Genomic DNA, 20946 nt, shown 5'->3' with positions numbered 1-20946 from the left:
CCTACATCAAGGGTGGGGAAAATATCTTAGGAGTAACTCCTGAAATGGGTCCCCGCTCTTGTTCAACAGCGAAGGCTCTTCTGCATCTATTGAAACGTGATTAACAGGGCGACCTAGAGGAAGTGGGGGAAAACCAAACTACCATCAACTCCTACCACCACCCTCCAATCTGAGGTCTTGGAAATGCTGCGGAAACAGGACCTGCGCGAAGACCTTTAGGGCATGAGTATGTAAGGACATTTGGGAGAGGTACCTGGTACAAGGGAAGCCGGGGAAAATGACTTTGTTTACTGCCCCAGAGTGTCCCAGAGCAGCGGAGAGTCCACATGGCTGAAAGTTGGCAGCCGGGCTGCAGGTGTGGTGAAAGAGCCGTGTTTTCTAAACACACTAAATACTTATTGCTCTGGCCTTTTGTAGATAAAGATCAGCTTTGACTTTAAAAGAAATTGTAGCAAAAGTGCTTGTATCTGGGAGGATAAATACCTGCTTCCAGGTTGGGCTCTGTAGAAACGAACTTCATAAACAAATTATTTGATGTGATTAACCAAGTCAGAGGGTTGATGGAACTGTGCCTCTGACTCTCACAGTATCGGGGTGGAAGCTGTGATGTGTTAGCCAGAGAATAACCCTGCGTAGGAATAAATAGACATAAGGTTGTTGAGCATGAGGTTTCCCATTGAAATAATTTCTTCTCTCTCTGAAAAACCCACAGCAGAAATAACAGCCCTCCTGAAAGTCTGAAATTTTGCTGAGATTCAAAACTCTGTCTTTACTCCGCAGACATTTGATGTGCAAAGATGGCAGAGAGCAGTTGTGAACCACCGAGAGCCAAAGAATTTGCAGCAAAACATCTGGTCTCTAGCCGACCAGATAAAGAAAGCTTTCAGTAGCTCCGATAATGTTTCTGCCCTATGGTTGTGCTAATTGCACTAGGAAAAACAGTCACTCTACTGACCTCATTCAGTTTTACAAAGTTTAGAAGTTGGAGTACAGAGATATCAGCCTACTTGCCCCTATGGCAAATGTGACTTTAAAAAAATTTAAAAACCCCAAACCTTAAAAATAAACCACAGGAACTGAGTGTGTTGATTATGATGTAGGCAAAAAATACCAAAAACAAAATGGAAAACATTTAAAGTCTGAAATGGAGTGGATGGCAAGGCAAACTGAATTTCTTGGAGCCTGCTCTGAGAGATGAAAACATTTCCTTGTGCCAAGTGTGCTCTCTGTGTGAGCTGAGTTCGCTCGGTCTCAAGCTGATGACAGTAGTTTTTGCTGCTTTTGACAAAACAAATAAGGAAAGGGGAAGATGATTCTGTGTCAGGAGAAAGTTTTTTTTTCTTATTCTCTTTTTTTTTTTTTTTTTTTTTCCTTCCAACTGGGATACCAGGTCCCTGCCTGGTGTCAGAGTTCATTCACAAACAAGCCATTTCACCCAGGATGACAATCCTACCACAGGTGGGGTGTGTAAGGGTCGAATGAAACACTGTTTTTTTGCTGTTTGGAAATTGTTTTCTTGGGATAAAATTGTGTGTTTAGGGGGAGATTTGACACCCCCGGATGGGATTGATTACCTATGCTTCGGTGCTCCCAGCAGCTGATAAGGAGGCAACGATGGGAGAACGTGAAATACTATGTTGTTGCCTAAAAGCAGAAGGGTAGGCGAGAGGCTTGCAGGCAGATTTGTGCCTGCAGTGCTCTTGGTTTTGTCTGCATGGTCTGCGGCAGGAGAACCTGGGCTTGCTCTGTGTGTCCTGCAGAAGCTGGGTGGCCCGGCGCCGAAGTCTCAGCAGCCAGCTAACGGCATCGTGTGGCCCCCGTGAGCCGGCAGCGTGGGCAGAGGCAATGCTGTGTGGAAATGCTGTGGAGGTGGCTGTGGGGGAGCCGTGGCTGGGGACAGCCCCCCCCCCCCCCCCCTTGGCACAGCTCGTGGGGGCTGCGCAGAGGCCGCGACGGGTGCGTGGGACCATCGTCCAGGTGACGTCCCTCCCCCCGATGAGCACTGCCCGTCCCATCCGCGCCAGCCGCCGCTCCCAGGCTCGAGCCAAAAGTTCCTGCCCCATCCGATTGCTCCAATTAGTCCAGTGGTTTGTTTTCCTTTATTAAGAAGGTTGCTCGAGACCTGCCTGTTTTTGAGCCCTGCTCCCTTTAATCTGTCCCTACCATCATTGAGGTTAACTGAGTTTCCTGCCCAGCAGCTCCTTTGGCAAATTAGAGAGAACCAGCAGGACACTGCCAATAAGCTTTCCACCGTATAGATTTTGTCCGGCGGAGCCTGAATAAATTAGGTCATGCTGCCATATGTAATCCATGCGTTTGAGGTTTGACCTAGCTCCTGTGAAAACTAGTGGGTAGGGATGTGACTGGAAGCTGGACTGGAGCTATGACTGGGACAGCTGAATTTTGAAAGAGCTGGGGTGGAGCTGTGCTCTTCATTTTTGTGGACCAGTTTCATTTGTACGGAAAGTATATTGATGTCTTCCTGCAGGAGCTTTTGTCTGTGTCTCAAACAACATTGCCAAGATACCTTGGGGCTGGGCTAGGTAATTATTTTGTGATTAGATGCTGAAATAAAATAAGTTAATAGTTTTACAAGTTCATAAGAAAATACATTTATTTAATCTGAAACTTCTTCACAAGGACTATGCATAGCTCTGTCACCTTCTGCATGACATTGGCCTAAGGTCTAATGATTTCCCACCAAATGACTCACTACCTTCCCGTCACCCTGGCAATGCAAAGTCACCTGTTTAGGAGGCAGGATTATTCTGCTTGGCTCTTTTGGGCAGTCGGATGTCAACCCTGCAAGTGATGGTGATGGGCCCATGCTGCTGCTGCCACATCACAATTCATATTTGCAGCACAGAAAAGATTAGTGCACCAACAGGGGAGACTCCTCTTTTGAAAAGAGGCTTTAAATGATGTCAAGAACCACCACAGTGATATGGTTTTTACATAAATAATAATTAATTACATGTAAATCAGACTTTTCCCCACCCCTTCCATTAGTATCGTCTTTGCTAAGCTCTCTGTCTTGTTTCTGTCCACTCACTTTGACTAGCTGAATGGCAGCAGACATCATTTGCAATGCTAACGTCAGATACGGGTCAAAATGGACAAGGAAAACACAACCCGGGGTTTTATCAATGCAATAACAACCAATTCTGCCTAGAAATGGTAGCGTACTGGGGTTTAACCTCTTCGCTGCCACACAGCAAGAACCACCATGAATTTACTTTTAATGGTCTCCTCTTCTGCTATTTCTAACTTATTTTCAGCCCTTTCCTTCGCCTGGACACTTTCTTTCCCCCCTCCCCACCCCGCTCCCCTTTCTGGTGTTTACTAGAGCATCTGGTAGTGTTTATCTCCCAAGACACAGGAGACTGCTGTTTTCACAGATATGTAACTAGAGTAAAAGCTTTAATCTTTGTTGATGTTGAACTTTTGGATTAAAAAAGAGTCATAATAGTGGAAAAATTAAGATGAAATAATATTTCAGCATAGTACACTTTTGAGACGGCATCGACAGAAAATTCTTCACAGGGAAAGTTGCAATTACAGCATTTCCTTCCCAGGAGGTGCTTAAGCTGTGGGGAGAGCAGGGCAGGGGAGGGAGGAGACCATCTCGCTGAGATGGGTCTGGTTGTCCCTCTAGAAGCTGAAAGCGTGGCATGTCCTTGTGGGGATTTCTGTGTGTGCTGCACAGCAGGAGTTCGAGCAGTCCCAGAAACACCAACAAGACGTGAGAAACCCATTTCTATCCCACACTGCCTTCCAGGAAGGGCAGGGAAGGAGCTGGTCTGACCTTCAGCAGAGTCGGACTACTTATGACCTGGGTTTTGAAGCCCCTATGGAGCAGAGGCTGTCCTGGGAGCCAGAGGAGGAGATGGTGTTTTGAATTTGGTCTCTTGCTCTAGAGAACCACATTGGTTTTGTGTGGAAGCTTCCAAGATTCTGAGACTGGGTTAATTAGAAGTTGTCAAGACACAAGAAGAAGGGGTGCTGACATCAGAGAGATGTAGAAAGCGTTACAGAAATCTGGTAGCAAAAGGCAGGTAGGTGTCTGTTACCTGCAGAAGCGAAGCAGGCCTATGGTCCTTGCAGCAAAAATGTTTTTGTTTTTTGTTTTTTTTTTTTTTTTTTTTTTTGTTTTTTTTGTTTTTTTTTGTTTTTTTTTTCCCTTCCCTAGGGACTAGGCACCATCCCAAACCTGCAGCAAAATCAGCTATGCTGGAAGCAGGCATGCAAAATCTGGGTGGCTGATGGTTTCACAGCAAGAATATATTCAGTTGCTAATATTGTAAATGCTTTGTGGTAAATTTTTATAGCAGTAGCATTTTATGTAATTCAGAGATTTTTAAACTAAACGCCTTATTTCAGGTGCTACATATTCCAATTTCCACCCCTGCCCTCCTGCCACGTAAGGGGTAAACCTGACTGAAAGCTCTCCAAACTTCAGGGAAGAAAACACTTTTTGAAAACCCTCACTTTGGGAAGGCAGCGAGCCGATGAAAGGGAGCTTAGCCTGCAGCTTCGTTAAAGGTTCTAATGAACCTGGCTAATAAATTACCTAACGTCACCTTAGAACAGGTCCGTGGCCGCTTGTCACACAGCAGCACATCGAGCCAGGGACGCACAGTTGGTCTCTCCCAACCTTTGTACCTCCCCGCTGCTAACCAGGGGGCTAGTTCTGGAAAAGACCAGGCCTGCGAAGTCCTGCAAACCGAATGGTAAAATATTAATAAGCCGAAGAGGAGCTGAGAGGTGTGAGCGAGGCTCCGTCGCAGTGCAGCCGTCGGGGCAGGGCGCTGCTGGCCTCCGCACAAAGGGAACGGCAAACAGGGCTTCTGCGCGGAAAATTTCACCCAACCCTTTTTTTTTTTTTTTTTTTTTTCATGCAAAAATGCAGATTCAGCAGCACCAAAACGGTTTGTGCACACATGCCAAACTTGTCATTTATAAAAACTCAAAAAAGCTCTGACAAATGCTGAAGCTGTTAGTTTTGACACTTCTGACATGAAACACTTTCATTTTTCATTTTGAAACTACTTTGTGTTCAAAATGTCCTTTAATTTTATTTTCAAGCAAGGGTGTGTGTGTCTTTTTTCTTATTCCCCCAAAAAATCAAAATTGAAATGAAATCTTTGGATTGACTCAAAATGAAATTGTTCTTGGATTTTTGGTTTCACCTGTTTTTTTTTTCTTAGATATTTGTGTTTGGCTTTGAGTCACTTTTTTTTCCCTCAAATTTGCCAATTGGTTTATCAAGAGCTGCAGCAAACATCAGCCCCTTTGAAGGGGCACAACTGGCACAATAGAATTTTTTTTTTTTTTTTGTGGCTGTCAGTTGGGGAAAAAAAAGGAGCCTTGCTTTTGCTTTCCAGGAGATTGAGTTCATTTTCTATCTGACTGGGATAAATAATAAACAGGATTTTTTTTTTTTTTTTTTTTGCTGTGAAGGATTTTGTTACGTTATCTGTTTAAACATTCCGTTATGTTTTAGTAATGTGAATAATGATTATTCCTGTGCTTCTGAGCTCTCCCTCTTGGCTCGGGCGCCGGAGGTTCAGGAGACACCTGGCATTGTTGACAGAGCGTTGAACTTGAACGCCTCTCACTGTGACAGGGCAAGCCCAAATATTTTGGGAAGAGTCCTTGTTATGTTACGACAGGGGTTGGTAGCACTGATGCTGGGGATGGGTTTTGCTTCAGTACTGGGCTGATTACTGCTTTAGTGTTGGAGGAACAGCGCGAACTTTGGCAGGCGGGCCGCTGTGAGGAGGGAGGATTGGACTTGGGCATTTCTTGTTTGTAGGATGTGCTGAAGGTCTTCCAAAAGATGCTGGGTCTCAGAAGAGGCCAGGAATAGGAGGCCCTGAAAGGTGTTTTCCTATAGGTGAGAAACCGAAAAAATAAAGCTGTTTTGCAAGAGAATACAAATGCTTAGTGTCGTCCCTATCTAGACTAATACCTGGGGAAGAGCTTGTATTAAAATACCTTTTTAATCACATTTTCCATCCCTGAAGGCATTGTTTGCTTCCTGCAGTGTACATCTTCCCCCTGTTAGTGGTTTCCTCTCCAGCCCTTCTCCTCTCCTGAGGTCAGGCTGCATCTTGGTAGTGCTTTGTGCATCTTCAGTACTGCACGAGTGTCCAGCCTGTGGTGTTTAATCGGTCATAGACTCTCAACAAGATTGGATGGCTTGCGGTGTTTGCCAATTCACGTACAGCATGTAATTATATTCAGGAAGCAAAAGGAATTAAGTGACATTAATTTCCATGAATATTCATTTAAAAATCTCTACCAAGTTCAGGCAGATTAATAGTCCAATGCAAATACGATGGCTATTCATTGCCCCCACAGGAAAAGGAAATATGTATACTCGGGCAGCTCAGGACAAATGGAAATGTGCTGTAGAAAAGTTATCTCTGGGTGGCTTCAGATTCAGCAGCGGTTGGAGGGGCACCTCGAGAAGTACAGAGGATTAGCATGGGTACGGACATGGGGAGGCTTTCCCATCTGCTGAGAAACCTGGAGGAGCCTGGCGTGAATCCCAAACTCATGTCTCTGCGCTACCAATGCAAATCCAAAGCAACTCCGACTGCAGGGGAGCTCCCGACAGAGCAAAATGCAGTTTATTTGGTGCCCGACTCCTGCTGCCCTGTGCACGAAGCCGGCCCGCTCCTCCGGGATGATGCTGCCACGGGGCAGAACAGCAATTTGTCTTCCTCGTGAGCAGCAGTAAGCAGGCTGTGCTGCTCACTGCCTCCTCTGCAGCTGCCGGCGTGGCTACCAGGCGGGCACGGTGTGGCTAGCGGGCGGGCATGGCGTGCCTGTGGCACACAGAGCCCCGGTTCTGCTCCGGCTCGACCTCTTGGCACAGTCCAGGACACGGCTTCCACTGTGACCAGGGAAATCCAGAAAGTCTAATAACAAAAGCAGTCCAGGGGTATGAACAGGTTGTCAAAGCAGGCATCGGAGTTTGGGATGCTGAAAAAAAACCCCAACCTTTTTTTCATACGGCTGATATAGTTTCAAAAATATTTAGGTATAGTTACAGTCCTCATTTGGAAGAACTGTCTTAGACATTTCCTTCTGGCAGGCAAACCAACTTGAGACCTTTGCTGTGTCACCTTACTTTTATCTTTTGTGGGATTTCCCCAGTTGGAGAATGGATCATTCTTCCACTAAAGCTGGTGCAAGCGTTGCCAATAGCATTGGGCTCAGCCTTTAAGCTGCATGTTTATGCCTTTTAAAATTGCCCCTCGTTACCAAGTCAACCCTTCCCACCCTTGAAGTTCTCTGGGCGAAGGAAATGGCTGGCATTTTTCGCCTTGTACGCGTACCATATGATGGGCAGAGCTGCATCTCCTGCCTTTCTGAAGGGTTTCTACTGCCAGACTGCTCCAACTCTACGCAGAAAAGGCGGGGATGTGGAGGGCAGCAACCACTGGCTTCCCCAGAACGAGCTGCAGTACGAGGGTACCCACAGGTTTGCCTCCTGAGAACATCGGGCTTATTTGAAACAAAGTCAGAAAAATCATTAAAAAAGGCTGTGAAGCCAACGTATGTTTCTCTTTAATACATCCACCAACTTTTTGGGGCAGTACGTAGTATATATCTCAACTTTTTGTGCCCGATGTAAAAGGTAGAATAATAGCTGAGTATCCACGTGGGTTTTGCACCTACGCAGGAGCGCAGTGTGGCCCAGGAACCAGCTGTGCAGCTGGTGATGTGCTCTGCAAAGCCTCATAAACCAGTGACTAAAGGGGAAAGGACTCCAAGGCCTGGCTCCTGGGACATCGGAGGTGTGGCATTACAGTAGCTTGGAAAACATTCTGACTTTAAAACAAGTAACACCTATAATTACAGAGGCGTCATCACCTTCATAATTTTATTTTATTTTTTTTTTTTTTTTTTTAGCTAACAAGCTGTACTTGTAGCTTGTGTACACCCTTGCCAAAATCTGCCAAGCATTTGCTCTTGGGATGGTTCTGGTGGTGGTGGGAATATCAGGCATCTTTCTCCAGGCACTTGTAAAACAATACAGCAGTAAACAATTCAAGTACAATTAGCAGCTACATTGGCAGAGGGGGAGGGAGAAGTCCCACCGCTGGTATTGTCTATGGAATTAATCATGTTTTACAGAGTTGATGTACTGGTTTACATTTGCGGAGTTAGAAACAGGAGACAAAGAAGTTTCCAATAAACAACATTTATTCCAGGATGAAATGTAAACCAAATATTTTTTAGAACAGTAAGGGGGGGGGGGGGAGGTGGGTGAAATATATAAAACCACATTCTTTTAATAGGTTCATCTCCTTTTTCTTCCTACTGAACCAAAAAAATCTAAACAAGAGAAGCTTAAGATGAGGGTGAAGCATTTCTCTTTACAGGTGGCAGTTCCCTCACAGCCACCCAAACCCCGGTGTCACCGGTGGGACATTTGGGATGGCCGGGTTGCGGAGGGAACGCGACGGGTCGCGCAGATAAAGCACGGCACAAATATTTATTTGTGGCGATATCCCTCTTGCTCCCCACCCTCCTTTTAATTATTTAAAATATAATGAATTAGGCATAAGTACCTTGCCATTACTGCAATTTAAGGTGTTAATTGCTGGCGGAGCGGTTCCCCCGCCGATGGAGAGCTTTTGCCAAGAGATGGCGCCGCGGTCCCGGCCCTGCGCGCCGGGGCGGGACGGGGCGGGTTGCGCGGCTCTGCGCGGATGGCCCCCGCGGGAGCGGTTTATGCGCGGTATCGCTTTTGAAGGTGGTTTAAAACCAGCTTCTTGCCCCTCGCGCCCTCCCCCCCCCGCCCCCGCCGGGCCAGGAGGTTTGTGTCAATCCTACGGGAAGCTAAACGCGATCGCCAAAATTTATTAAAAAAAAAAAAAAGAAAAAAAAAAAAGAAAATAAAAAAAAAAAGAAACAACAACAACAAAAAAAAAAACAACAACAAACCAAAAACCAAAGTAAGGGGAGAAAATGGGGTTCTCGCAGGTCCTCGTGGGAGGAAGAAAAGAGTTTTTTTCCGCCCCCCCTTTCCCCCAACAAAGTCGGTCGGTAACTCCGCGGCTGCCCGCGAACTCCTGCGGTGCAGCGCCGGGCTCTCGCCGCCGCGGCCCCGTGGGAAAGGCAGGATGCTTCCCGCTCCGCTCCCCCCCCCCCCGCCCCGCGTAACCTCCGCGTTCTCCGGCCGCCGGTTGCTCCTTCTCCGGGCTGAGGCCGCCGGTGCTGTTAAACTCCCCGGTGCCGAGGGCAGCCGGGTGGTCCCGCCTCGCCCGCCCGTCCACGGGAGCCCCGACGGCGCGGGCGGGAGCGCAGCCGCTCCGCGCACTCACCGAGATGAAGAACCCGCGCAGCCCCCGCGGAACCGCGCCGCGCTCAGCCCCGGCCCTCGGGTCGCTCGCTCCCGCTCAGCGGCCGGTGCGCGCCGCTGCGCACCCGCGCAGTGTTTCTAAGCAGTGTTTGTGCCGACAGAGGCGTGCGCTGCGGGGGGGGGGGGGGGGGGGGAGCGCAGGCAGCGCCCACCTCGCCGCTCCGCGCAGGTAAGGCGGGATCTGCGGGCATCCGCGGAAGGCCCTTGGAGGTCACTCTCAGCACACTCCCACCAACTACGCGGGGCCGCCTGCGGAAAAGTTGCGGGGGGGGGTGGGGGGGCGAGGGGGGCGCGGCGCTGCCCTCCGCCGACGGGGCGGCCCCGGCGCGCCTGCCCCCCGCGCTTAATGTGCGCAGCGCGCTCCGCGGTCACTTTCGCTTCCCCGCGGGGCTGCCCCGCCTCCCCCGGCCCGCCCTCCCCCCCCCCCTCCCCCTCCGGCCGTCCTCCGCGGAGCTCCGCACCGGCGGAGCTCCCACCCCTCACCCCCCCCCCCCCCCCAGCTCCGCGCTCCCCCCCCTCCCCCCCGCCCCGCTTTTATTATTTTATTTTTTTTATTATTATTTTTCCCTTGCACCGAGCCTTGTTTACCCAGCAGGTGGATGTGACGTCAGAGACTGACAACAGCAAAAAATAACAACATCTCCCTCCGCGGGGGTGTCGCGGGCCGCCCCCGGCCCGCCCGCGCGGACGGCGGCGCGGAGCTGCGCGGGGCGGGGAGGGGGGGCCGCGGGGCGGCGGCGCGGGGCGGGGGGCGCGGCGTGCGGAGGCCCCCGCGGGCGCGGCGCCGAGCGGAGGGCTCTATTGTTATTTACCGAGCGGCGGAGCACGCCGCCGCGCCGCCCGGGCTCGGCGTGCCGGAGGGACGGGAGGGAGGGACGGGACGGAGAGGCAGCCCCGCGCCGCTCCGCGCCCGCGCCGGGGCCGCGCCGTGCTGGGCAGCGGCAGGCCGAGTCCTGCGGGTGAGTCCGGCGCCCCCCCGACACTTTCCCCGCTCCTCCGGGGCTGTTGCACTTTTCCCCCCCCCCCCCCCCACCTTCGCCGGCCCCACGTGTCCGGCCCCCCCACCCCCCAACCTCTCTTCCCCGCCCCCCCCTTCCATGTGTCCCCCCCCCCCACTCGCCACCGGCGCGGGGGGTTGGAGGGGGGCAACAACGCAGCGCTGCGCGGGTGCGGACCCCCCCCCCCCCCCTCCCCTCCCCCCCACCGGCTGCGGAGCTGCCCGCACTCCCTACCCGCCCACTTTGGAAACTTCCCCCCCCCGCCCCGCGCGCATCTTCCGCGGAAAGTGGGATGCGGTGCCTCCCGCTCCCCCCCCCTTCACCTTCCACCCCCCGCTCCCCGCACGTTCCTCGTGTTTCCCCCGCGCAAGGGGCGCGCACACCCCAACTTCAGCACTCGGGGCAAGAAGTTCCAGCGGGGCCGCTCCCCCCCCCCCCCCCCCCCCCACTCCCCCATCCCCCCCAAAACTCCGCGCTCCCCCCGCCTGCCCCCTTCCCCCGGCACCTGTTGCGGCTTTCCGCCCGCGCACTCCCTTCCGCAGACGCGGAGCTCCGCGCCGCGCATCCTCCCCCACCCCGGGTCCCTGGGGCTTGCTGCGCCCATCCCCCCCCCCCCCTTTTTTTTTTTTTTTTTTTTTTTTGGAGACGGTGTTGAATAAACATCCGCGCCTCCCCAGCCCAGCGTAACTTCTCGCTGCGCGGGTGCGGACCGCGCATCCCTCACGTGTGTGTCGTGTGTGTGTGTGTGTCTGTGTCGTCCCCCCCCCCCCCCCCCCTCGCGCAGACCCGCGAGTGCGGAGCCTCGGGACGGAGCCGCGGTTCGCTGCGCGCCGCGGAGCCGGGGGGCGGCCGCCGGCGCCCGGTAAGTAGGGCCGCGCCGCGCTGCGCCCCCCGCACCTGCCGCTCCGCGCACCGCCGCGCAGTCCGGGGAAGGTGCGCGCTGCAGGCGGCGTCCGAGCGGCGTGTCCGCGCCTTCCTCCTCCCCCCGCCCCGCGGGGTTTTTTTTTTTGTGCTGTTTTTTTTTTTTTTTTATTCCAGGAGATTAAAAAAAAAAAAAAAAAAAAAAGAAAGCGCGGCGGCGGGGTGCGGGCAGGGCTGCGCGGGGCGCAGCGGCGGCCCCTCCGCACCTCCGCGCAACTATTAATTACCCGGCGGCCGCGGCGCGGAGAGCATCGCCCGGCTGGCTGCGGAGCGCCTCGATTTTAGCGAGTCTTCCTCCTGCCACTTCGCTGTAATGATTTTAATTGCGTGTTTTTTTGCTTTGAGTGAACTAAGCCGAGTGTGATTACTTTTTTTTTTTTTTTTTTTTTTTTTTTTTCCCCCCCCTCCTTTCCCCCCCCCGATCTCCCCCAAAGCCTGCCAGCAGCCGCTCTCAGCCCTCCCGTCCCTCCCCGGGTCTCTGCCGCCTGCCAGCGCTCCCAGAGCCGCTTCTCTAGAGAAGCTGGAGCCCAACTTCTGTGCTCAGAAGTTTAAGGTTTCATTTTTAGTAACTGTTCTTTGAGTGAGTAATGTCTCTATACTGCTTGTAGCGTGTCGTCTACACAATGTAGCCTGGTGATTTCTAGGGTGCTGGATGGTTACAAATATTAAAACAATTCTTTAAACTGTGTATCCTTTCCATATAGTTTTTCTAAACTTGACGTTTTACCTGCTTTGACCAAATGTTAATGTCACTAATGACAGGTTCTTTAATTAGACAAAGTTTCAAGAATGTCATCGAAGAAACTTGCTGCTTGTGCTGTTAATCCATGGTTTGCTTTAATGTTTCGGCAGAGGGCAAATAGGCATTTCACTCGATTTAGTATTATTTTTACAGTTTCTGTTGCTGTTGAGAAGCTCCTACTTTTTGTAAGTTTGAGAGAGCCTGCAATAATTCAAGTTCTCAGAGAAGCGAGTGTAAGCAAGGAGGTACCGTGCATCTTTGCGACTGGATTTGGGGGAAGAAGGGGAAATCAGGGCTACTGGTTTCAATTTCTCTCCTCTGAATCTTTTTCCTTGCACATTTTATTTGGACTATCTCACAACCATATTGAATGGACCAGGGCACTGGGGGAGGAAGCTCTTCACTAGTTACCATTCAAAAGGTGTCGGCTAAAATCTCATTGTAAAAAGGTATTGTAGCTTTAACATCTTGCATTGGCAGCATTCTTCCCCCTTAGTCTTTGGATTAGTCATTGTATGAGAGACAGAAAAAAAAAAATCACTTTTTTTTTTTTTTTTTTTTTTTTCTGGAAAAAGTAAAGTAAACAGCCTCCAACAAGTGAACCTTGACAACCCAGATTAAGGAAGGCAGGAGAGATCAAACAAAGCTGCTGCTGGGCTGTTGTCAGGAGCTGCCTCACTGAAAGCTCTGGACTATTCGATCAGGCAGCAAGGCTATATGTTCACTTATGCAGAAATGGACCATTACAAATGCTGATCTTTGTTGTGAAACCAAAGGATAACTTTGAGAAAAATAACTACTATTTCAGACAAGGCTTTCTGTTGCTTACGATTTTGATTGCAAAGTTAGTTTTTTGTGCATGGGCTGGATTTTTTTTTTCTCTCTCTTTTTTTTTTTTTTTTTTTTTTTTTATTTGAGTTGATAGTGACTTGGAGTGCATTGTATACACTTTCAGAGAGACTTAGGATTTGATTTTATTTATGCTGTCTAGAGCTGCAGAGAAGAAGGCGTTTCAGTAGTGTAATGTTGAAAGCCGTAAAAGTTCTGTGGAATTCAGCTTTTATTTCTGGATCTCTGAATTGTAAGGAAACATGGATTTTTTTTTTTCTCTCTCTCTGTGTAAGTGCTGTGCTTATGTATAATAGAGGAGTTTGGTTGTGATTAAGCATTGTATGTTGTATGACTGCATTCCTAGAGTTTAGAAAACTTCTAATACCTTTTCTGTAAACATATTACCAACCAGTCAGGATGGCAGCTTATTTTTGATATGCCAGGCTTTTTGCAAAACCGTGTGTAATAACTTGTCTTCATGGCTATATTAGAGAGACACTGCTACTGTGAATTTTTTTTTTTAGCGGAAATAATACTAAAGAGTATTAACATGAAACTTGATTTTACTTCAGTAAACAATTAGGATTTAAGTGTTAATCAAACTTAACCTGTGGGAGTTAGGTTGTTTTTGTTACTTGACAGTTTCATGTTTGTATTCAAACACTTCACTGCAAACTCTACAGATATGCCCCCTCTTTCATTTCTTTAAAGTATTCCAAAACAATAGAAATACCTATTAAAAAAAAAAAATCTGAGGAAAAGGCTGTTACCCTAATGTATATTAATCAGGAGGCAGGCCAAGTGCACATCTACAGAAGAATTAAGAAATCCAAAACCTTTTTGCATAAGTATTTCTTTAATTAGCAGTGCAGATCACACAATAAGTACTTTATACTTTTTATAAGGTAAGGTTTCATAACCATCCTGCATAACTTATTATAAAGCCTCTAGATTTTTATGGTATATACTTTAATTAGACAATAAAAAGTATGTGTGTTAAACATGCACATGTATGCTATTAAGCCATTTTGGGTAATGTGTAATGTTTTTTAACATCTATAAACATTTTCTGCTTAAATCAGTTCCACCGGTAATCGTAACGCAGCTAGTTTTTGTACTGGTAAGAGAAGGAGCAGGAAAGTTGAGCAGAGAATTATGCATTGGACATTATTGCGCAGCATGTGCTGCAATATGATTTTCTCTTGGAGTGGATCACCTTTTTTGAAGAGCTGAAATTTGCATGATCATCTTTGGTATGATATACTGTAAACATTTGTAGCTCCAGAATTATTCCTGTTTCACGGCATTGTAAAAATTAGGAAAAAGGCTGGTAGTAAAAAGGCGAATTTATGGAATGCAGCTTAGCATTTAGTATTCGTACTGCTTGTGGTCATTTATATTGAGAGATTGACCCGGATAATGTAATTCCTTTTGTGAAATGTCTGTTGAGCATGTATTTGTGTATTGAATGAAATAACATGCACACACATATGTAGGATATGTATGTAAAATACAGTTATTTCTGCAAGGCTGTCCGGTTATTTATAGGGCATAATGATACTTCTGTCATCTTAAATTTTCTCCGAGAAGCTTTAATAAATTTAAATAGATTATATGCTGTCAGAAAATAGTATAAATTTTGTTTACGATTCACTTGCTTTAAGGTACTTATACTAAAGAAGCTCATTTAACCCCAAGACTGAGTAGCATTAAGTGGTGAGAGGAGTCTGCTGAAGAGCTGCTACTGCCCTTTGCTCTTGTGATAATCTTAAATTACTACAATTTAATTGCAACTTCAAGGCACTGAGCTGAAATATTTTCGTGCAGCTGAGGCAGGGCTGAAGAAGACCTGGTGAGGTTTTCGCAGGTAGCTGGCTTTCTCCGCGGAGGCGCAGCGTTTGTTCGGGCCTCGCCCGCCTTTCGGAGCGCGTCCAGCCCAGCATCGCCTGCGTGCGTGGCCACGGCGCCCCGGGGGGAGCTGTGCCCCGGGGGGCCCCCACCTCGGTGGGAGCAGGATCGGGCCCTGCAGTAGTCAGGCAGCTCGGGTGCGCGAGCGTTTGGTTTGCTGTTCGTATCTGAGCTCACGTTTGGATTAAACAGCGCGTCGTAATTATCCCTTAAGCGGGGCTTAGCTATCAAGTTGCTTCCCGGAGCTTTTCCCGGCGCGTCTCCGCTGGGCAGGCGGGGTGGGAAGGGGCTGGCAGCTGGAGGCAAAGACCAGGGGGTGCTGGGGGGCACGGGTGGCATCCTGCTCTGAAAATACAGCCCGCCGGCTCGTGGGGATGGCAGGGTCCCCGCGTCCCCGAAGGCGAGTTCAGGGTGCAGTCGGCCGCCCTGGCAGCGCAGGGCCGGATCCAGAGCACGCTGGCATCAGCCGGGGCTTCTGCTGGCGGCGCTGCCTTTGGGTTTGGCTTTTGGTCTGTGTCACCAACTCGTACCACTGAAACTTTTGCTTTTTCTTCCCCCCCCCCCCCCCCCCCTCCCTACGTCTAGTAGCATGTTTTCACACCCGGCGAGCGGTTCAGCAGAGATATGATATGGAATGGGAGCCAGAAAGCATTTGCTAAGCGGAATTTATAAACGTTGTGCACTAGAGATCAGCAGCGTCTTTGCGACTGTTCTTAGAGGTCCTGGCAACCAAACTTTACTGAAATGCCTAGAAAGGTATGGCCGGGCTCGGAGTCCCTGACTTCATGCCATTGAGGACATGCGTAAGTGCTTGGCCGTGCTGAAGCACAGCAGTGTTTTAAATCGTGAGTCTGATTGTTTTTCTGTTGGCCAAATCCTTGTAAAATGTCTCGTTGCAATAAGAAACGAAAAAGATCTTGTGTTTGCTAGAACTGCTTGCTTTTGCACTGACAAAAATGCTGCTCTCAGCCTGCTGCTCGCACAAACTACTGTGCCGTCTGCTGCCTGCAGCTCGCGGTGTACTGGGAATTGCAGCTACCGTAGGTAACAAGGTGATGCCAGGGTGTACAGGGGGGAAGAAGTACGATGGAAAAAATCATGCAGTTGTTAGAGGGAAAACTTAATTGTGGGAACTCCGTAGTCTTTTAATTAAAAAAAAAAAAAAAATACTTTGGGCTGTAGAGGAATCGGCTGTTCTATTTTTAGGAGATCAGATATTTGTTGGTTGGGATGTCTGGAGTGTTTTAACATGTGCTCTTTTTCCTTACTTCAGCACTGGAGCTACCAAGTCAGAGAAGCTGCTGGCTCTGTTTGCGTGCAGTCTTCTTTGCAAACATGCTCTAGGGTTTTGTCTTTTTATTCTCCTGGCACCGATCTCTTCCATGCATGCAAGTGAACAGGCTTATGTCTAATGGCTGTTTGTATGTGGCAAGTATCCAGAATAATCTTGATAACTTTTTGTTCAGCGTCATCCTGAACATGAAGATGGTATTCTATGGAAAATGAGCAAAGAGAAGAGCATGGGCAAAATCAATTTCTCTCCAAGAAGCAGCTGGTACCTGAGGAGGACCAAGTAATTTTTCTCCTCTCGTTGACCCTCCCTGTGCTGTTTTTAAAACATCTCCATTTTAGTGCCTTGAAATTGCAATTAAGTTGTAGTAATTTAAGATTATTGCGAGAGTGCAAAGGGCAGTAGAAGCTCTTTGGAAGTCTCATCTCAACACTTAATGCTACTCAGTCAGGGGGTTAAATGAGTTTCTTCAATGTGAGTACTTAAAGTAACTAAATCGTAAACAAAATTTATGCTATATTCTGACAACTAATAATCTATTTAAATTACATTAAAGTATGTGTGTGAAAATTTAATTAAAGACAGAAATACTGTCAAGCCCTGTAAATATCTTGACAGATCTACTGAAATGGAACCCATACCGTAAAATTTTTACATATATCTATAGTCTACAGTGTTTCTGGGAGTGGTATTCTGAAACTAATTGTGGGCTTTTTTCCTCCCATTTTTCCGTTCGCTTGCAAAGGTCTCAGAAAGCAACACAAATAAATACCCAGAATGTTTTATTCGAATGATTCTCCAGTGTATTGTTTACTGCTAATCTCTCTCTCTCTGTACAATACTTGTCACCGTCGTGTTTTTATTAGAAGTGCCTATTTCCTCAATAAGTTCGTTTAGCACTGCTGTTAATTCCGAGGCGCGCTGAGAGCGCTGGCTCCTCGTGCAGCAGGATGATGTTGTGTAGTATTTGCAGCGTGGATGTGCAATCCGTAAGTCAGCTTTCTTCTGGATGTCTGGCCCAGAGCACGGCGCTGCAGGGTCTCTTGCACTGTTGTGACTGTTGATTTAATCGATTTTTCAGGTAGAAAGTGGTTACGACCTTTTTTTTTCCAAATTCTTGAAATAGGTATATGGAAGTGTTTCCCGGAGCGCTGGTACGTGCACTCGCTGCGCAGGACCCTTCTTGCTGGTGCAACTGGAGCGTGTCCTTTGTGGTGGTACATGGTCCAGGCTGCTTTCAAGATGAGGAACATTTTGCCCCGGATAAAACTGGGTCTGGCTGAAACTTCAGCTGAACTTTGGTCCTTCTTAAAACCCACCCGTTGGGATTCCACACGTGGGCCAGAGGCGGGAGATTTTGCTGGGAAGGTGCAGGATGAGCTGTGCTAGGGCAAACTCCTAGCTCTCCTTGGCTGCGGTGTACGTCCGTGGGGTCGCAGGAGGAGGGTGAGGATTTGGGCACGGAGAGGAGGATGGGGCGGGAGCGTGGTGCTGGGGGTGCTGGGGAGCCCTGGCTGGGCCGGCCGCTCGGGTGCTGAGCACCACCGGCCCGACAGAAGGTGGCACAGTTCGGCAGGTTGGCTGGAGCCTCTCACGGCGTCGGTAGTTTTCCCCCCTTCGCCAGACATTTCCTTTCATGTTGGATCCGAGTTTTAGCTGTACTTCCCGATCAGTCTTGTCATCTTGTTGCTAACAATTAGGGTCAAGTAAGTGTCTTTCCTTGGGCTCTCCGCAGTCTTCGTGGTGGTGTCCCTCCCCCAGCTCGTAGTCTAAGCTGTTTGTTCATTAATTAGTAGATCTGGCATATTAACACATCAGTAAACCAGAGTAGTCAGACTTCCCAAGGCATCTCGGGAAACCCTCTCTGGTTTTATGTGACCGGACATGCACTATTGCTGATTTAGATAGCGGAGCCGATGATGCCAAAGTGTTGTTAAGAGAGAGATAAATAGAGAGAGCCCAGCAGTAAGCAGAATGTCATGTCTCTATTAAAAAGCTTGTGATAAAGGAAGATAAAACGGTGAGGGGGGATTGCTGGTGCGTTCAGAGCAGCCGCTAAACATCTGATCACAAAAATCGATTCCGAATTCCCCTTCCTGCAGAACACTTGCCCGCAGAATTACCGTCTGAGCCTGGGTTTGATTGCAGCGAGCGGTGGAGCCCTGAAAGGACTTTTGTTCTTGCCAAAAAAGCGGCTGGGGGGGTTCTCAGGGATTCGGGAGCCGTCTGAGCCAGGATTCAAACATCCCTCCCCGGTTCCCTTTGAAGTGGCTGCCCCTCTTCCGCAGCGATGCGGTCTTCCCGGGATGCTGATGAAGTTGTTCCAGGCTCGCGCTGGGGCTCGTTGCTCCGTGCTGCCTCGTACCTTGATTTCCCTGGTGCTGCGGCCACCTGCGTTTCTGCTGGTTCCCGACCGGAGGTTATTCACGGCAGAATAAAAACAATGCATTTTTTTGTATATTTGAGTCTTTTTTTTTTTTTTCTCGACCGGGTGCAAGGGCTGCTCTGCAGAAGTGAAAAATGTAACTGATTATAAAGAAATGAGTGGTTGCAGCAGACGAGAGGGGAACGGTATTAATTTTACCGGTTCTGTAATGAAACATGCAGCAAAACATTAAATCATTGCAGCCTTGTTTGCTGAAAGGATGTTAATCATTCCATTAAGAAGGATTAAGTAATTAACTGTTATTTCTTTATGAACCAATGTCAGTTTTAAAAAGCATCTTCCTACTGTTGCACAGGGGATGTGAATTTTGTGTTTCTCGTTCTGCTGGAGAGCTGTGAGGTGAGCGTGAGTGGGATACCTCTTCCCAAGAAACTTCTGGGAGTGCCAAGGGAGCAGAAATAGGGGGTTTTCTTGCAACTAAAATGCAGTGTTCTAATAGTCTTGATTGCAAGGTTGTCTTTTATGACTTCTGTCATCTGGGCCCATTGGAAGCCTTATTTCAGGAGTGGTCTGTTTGGGATTAAGAAGTTAAAGCCTTCTTGAAGTGTTCATCTTGGTGCTTGTATTTTCATTATTTTTTTTTTTTAATAATAGCTTTTATGTTGTAATAGTAAGGTTACTGACAGTGAGTCATGAACTCTATCTTCCATGAACCTCATGACAAATTTCTGTTAGCTGCTCAGGCAGCTCGCCTAACTTGTCCAGCCCGGTTCCCACGTTTTACACTTGTGCTGGAAAGAAAAAATCCATGAAAATTGGTGGTGTAAATCCTCCTTTTCTCCGATGGCAGAAATCCCCTTATAAGCAGTGGCAGTGCCAGGGACTGCGGGGCATCACGGAGCAGCTCCCGGCCTTCGGCTGTTTGGAGGACGTTGAAGCCGGATTCGGGGCAGGATGTGACCGGCAAGACTTTTGACGTTGGCTGATGCTCAGTGAGGTCAAAAGTGCATTTTGGAGAGGGTGCAAATGCAGCTGGAGGAGCAGGTGGGCAGAGAACAATGACAATATTTTTCACAGTTTCATTTTTGAAGGATCAGATTGAAGCCCCTGGATGGTGTCAGGCGCAAAGGCTGGGGAAGCATCTGTGTTAGCGCTTCTGCATCCTGTGCTCCCGAGCTCGCTGCCTTTCTTCCAGGGCTTGATCCGTTTTTTTTTTGCCTCAACGGAGATCGCGGAATTTGTCATTAACCTCATCAAATTGCTGCCGTTTCTCATATAAGGGCCTCAACTTCTAATATTGCAGTTAGTGATACTGAAACTATACCCAAACTGAAATTTTCTGAGTGATACAAATTCTGCCCAGCAAATAGCATAATACAGTGGCACCAATTGCGTTAGTATCGATACTTTCTGCTTTCATAACTGCTCTACTTCTCAAATAGAGCTCCTTCAGACAGTATCATGCAAACTCTGTTGATCAGTGTACTGTAAATTATTCCTTCCCCTTGGGTGAATTTCATAAATAGGTGTATTTTCATGTGTCGTATATAAGACAGCCAGATTTTGCTTTGGTTATGTGGCTTAAGCCCCAGATACTTCTGCTGAAATCGCAGATGCTTCCTTGGGTGGACTGAGTTTAAAAAAAATAACTAAAAAAGGTTGGTTTAGCTCAGAGAATAAAATCTTCACGCATGTTACATATAATAAGAATCCATCTAGATGCTTGCACAGAACATCATAACCTATACCTACCTTAGCAGATTTAAAGAAGAGATTTTTTTCAGTAAGTTTTGTAGTAGTAATAATATGTTAACAACTTTGGTAATTTACTTATATCAGAGAGTTTTGTTAGTTTTAAATTATATGCCTGTGCATCAATGTTCAGATAATGTATCTTAGCTTTGTAAAGCTCCTGAATTGTATGTTTGGAAAAGTGAAAATGTATTTTTCAGTGATGAATTACTTGATACTTAAAAGGCTTTGAAAGAGGAATGTCCGCAGCACACAGCATAATTACTGTTTGCACAAGTATTTTAAAGTTATTCTCTGGCTAACCCATCTGAGTTTTCTGAAGGCCAGTAGTGTAAGGAATGGTGGTCTTATTCAGGAAACCTTTCTGATCCATCATTTCAGTTACAGGATTTAACTGAGAATGGCAGAAACTCATCTTGGTATATTTTAGCTGATGCTGTACTGTGTACGTACATTCTGATTTTTTTTTTTCTTCACTGCTATAAAATCAGTATCTCAAAAAATATTGTTTCATGAAAGTTGAAATGAAACGTTACCTGTGAATTAAACTAAAATATCTTAAGCCTATCCAGCATATTCCTAGCATGAAACAGTCGGAGAAGACTAGGTATTTCCTATTTATTTTTCAGATTGGCGGGAATATGGGCTTTCTGGAAAAGGATGCTTGGACGGTTGAAGGCGAAATCTGATTTTTCAGCGAGTGCTTTGTATTTGCGGAGGAATTTTGATCGTGCAGAA

The 20946-nt window shown here is 47.9% G+C and overlaps 1 protein-coding gene across 8 annotated transcripts in view; it reads left to right on the top strand.

Moving 5' to 3' along the window:
• The first annotated feature begins 10124 nt into the window (after positions 1-10124).
• Positions 10125-20946, top strand: part of FOXP1 (forkhead box P1) — a 390943-nt gene continuing 380121 nt past the window's right edge. For 6 of the 8 annotated variants that reach the window (XM_042799335.1, XM_042799341.1, XM_042799336.1 and 3 more), the window contains exon 1: positions 10125-10338. The gene's annotated coding sequence lies outside the window, so the exon portion shown is untranslated. Of the gene's footprint in view, positions 10339-10857; positions 11240-20946 lie in introns of those variants that run through there. The other 2 variants (XM_042799338.1, XM_032985747.2) reach the window with 2 other exon arrangements.

This window comes from Tyto alba, unplaced genomic scaffold, assembly GCF_018691265.1.
Source record: "Tyto alba isolate M040663 unplaced genomic scaffold, T.alba_DEE_v4.0 Super-Scaffold_3, whole genome shotgun sequence".
In the NCBI taxonomy this organism is placed as follows: Eukaryota; Metazoa; Chordata; class Aves; order Strigiformes; family Tytonidae; genus Tyto; species Tyto alba.
The sequence above is the reverse complement of the archived record's forward strand: the minus strand, read 5'-3'. Positions and strand labels throughout refer to the sequence as shown.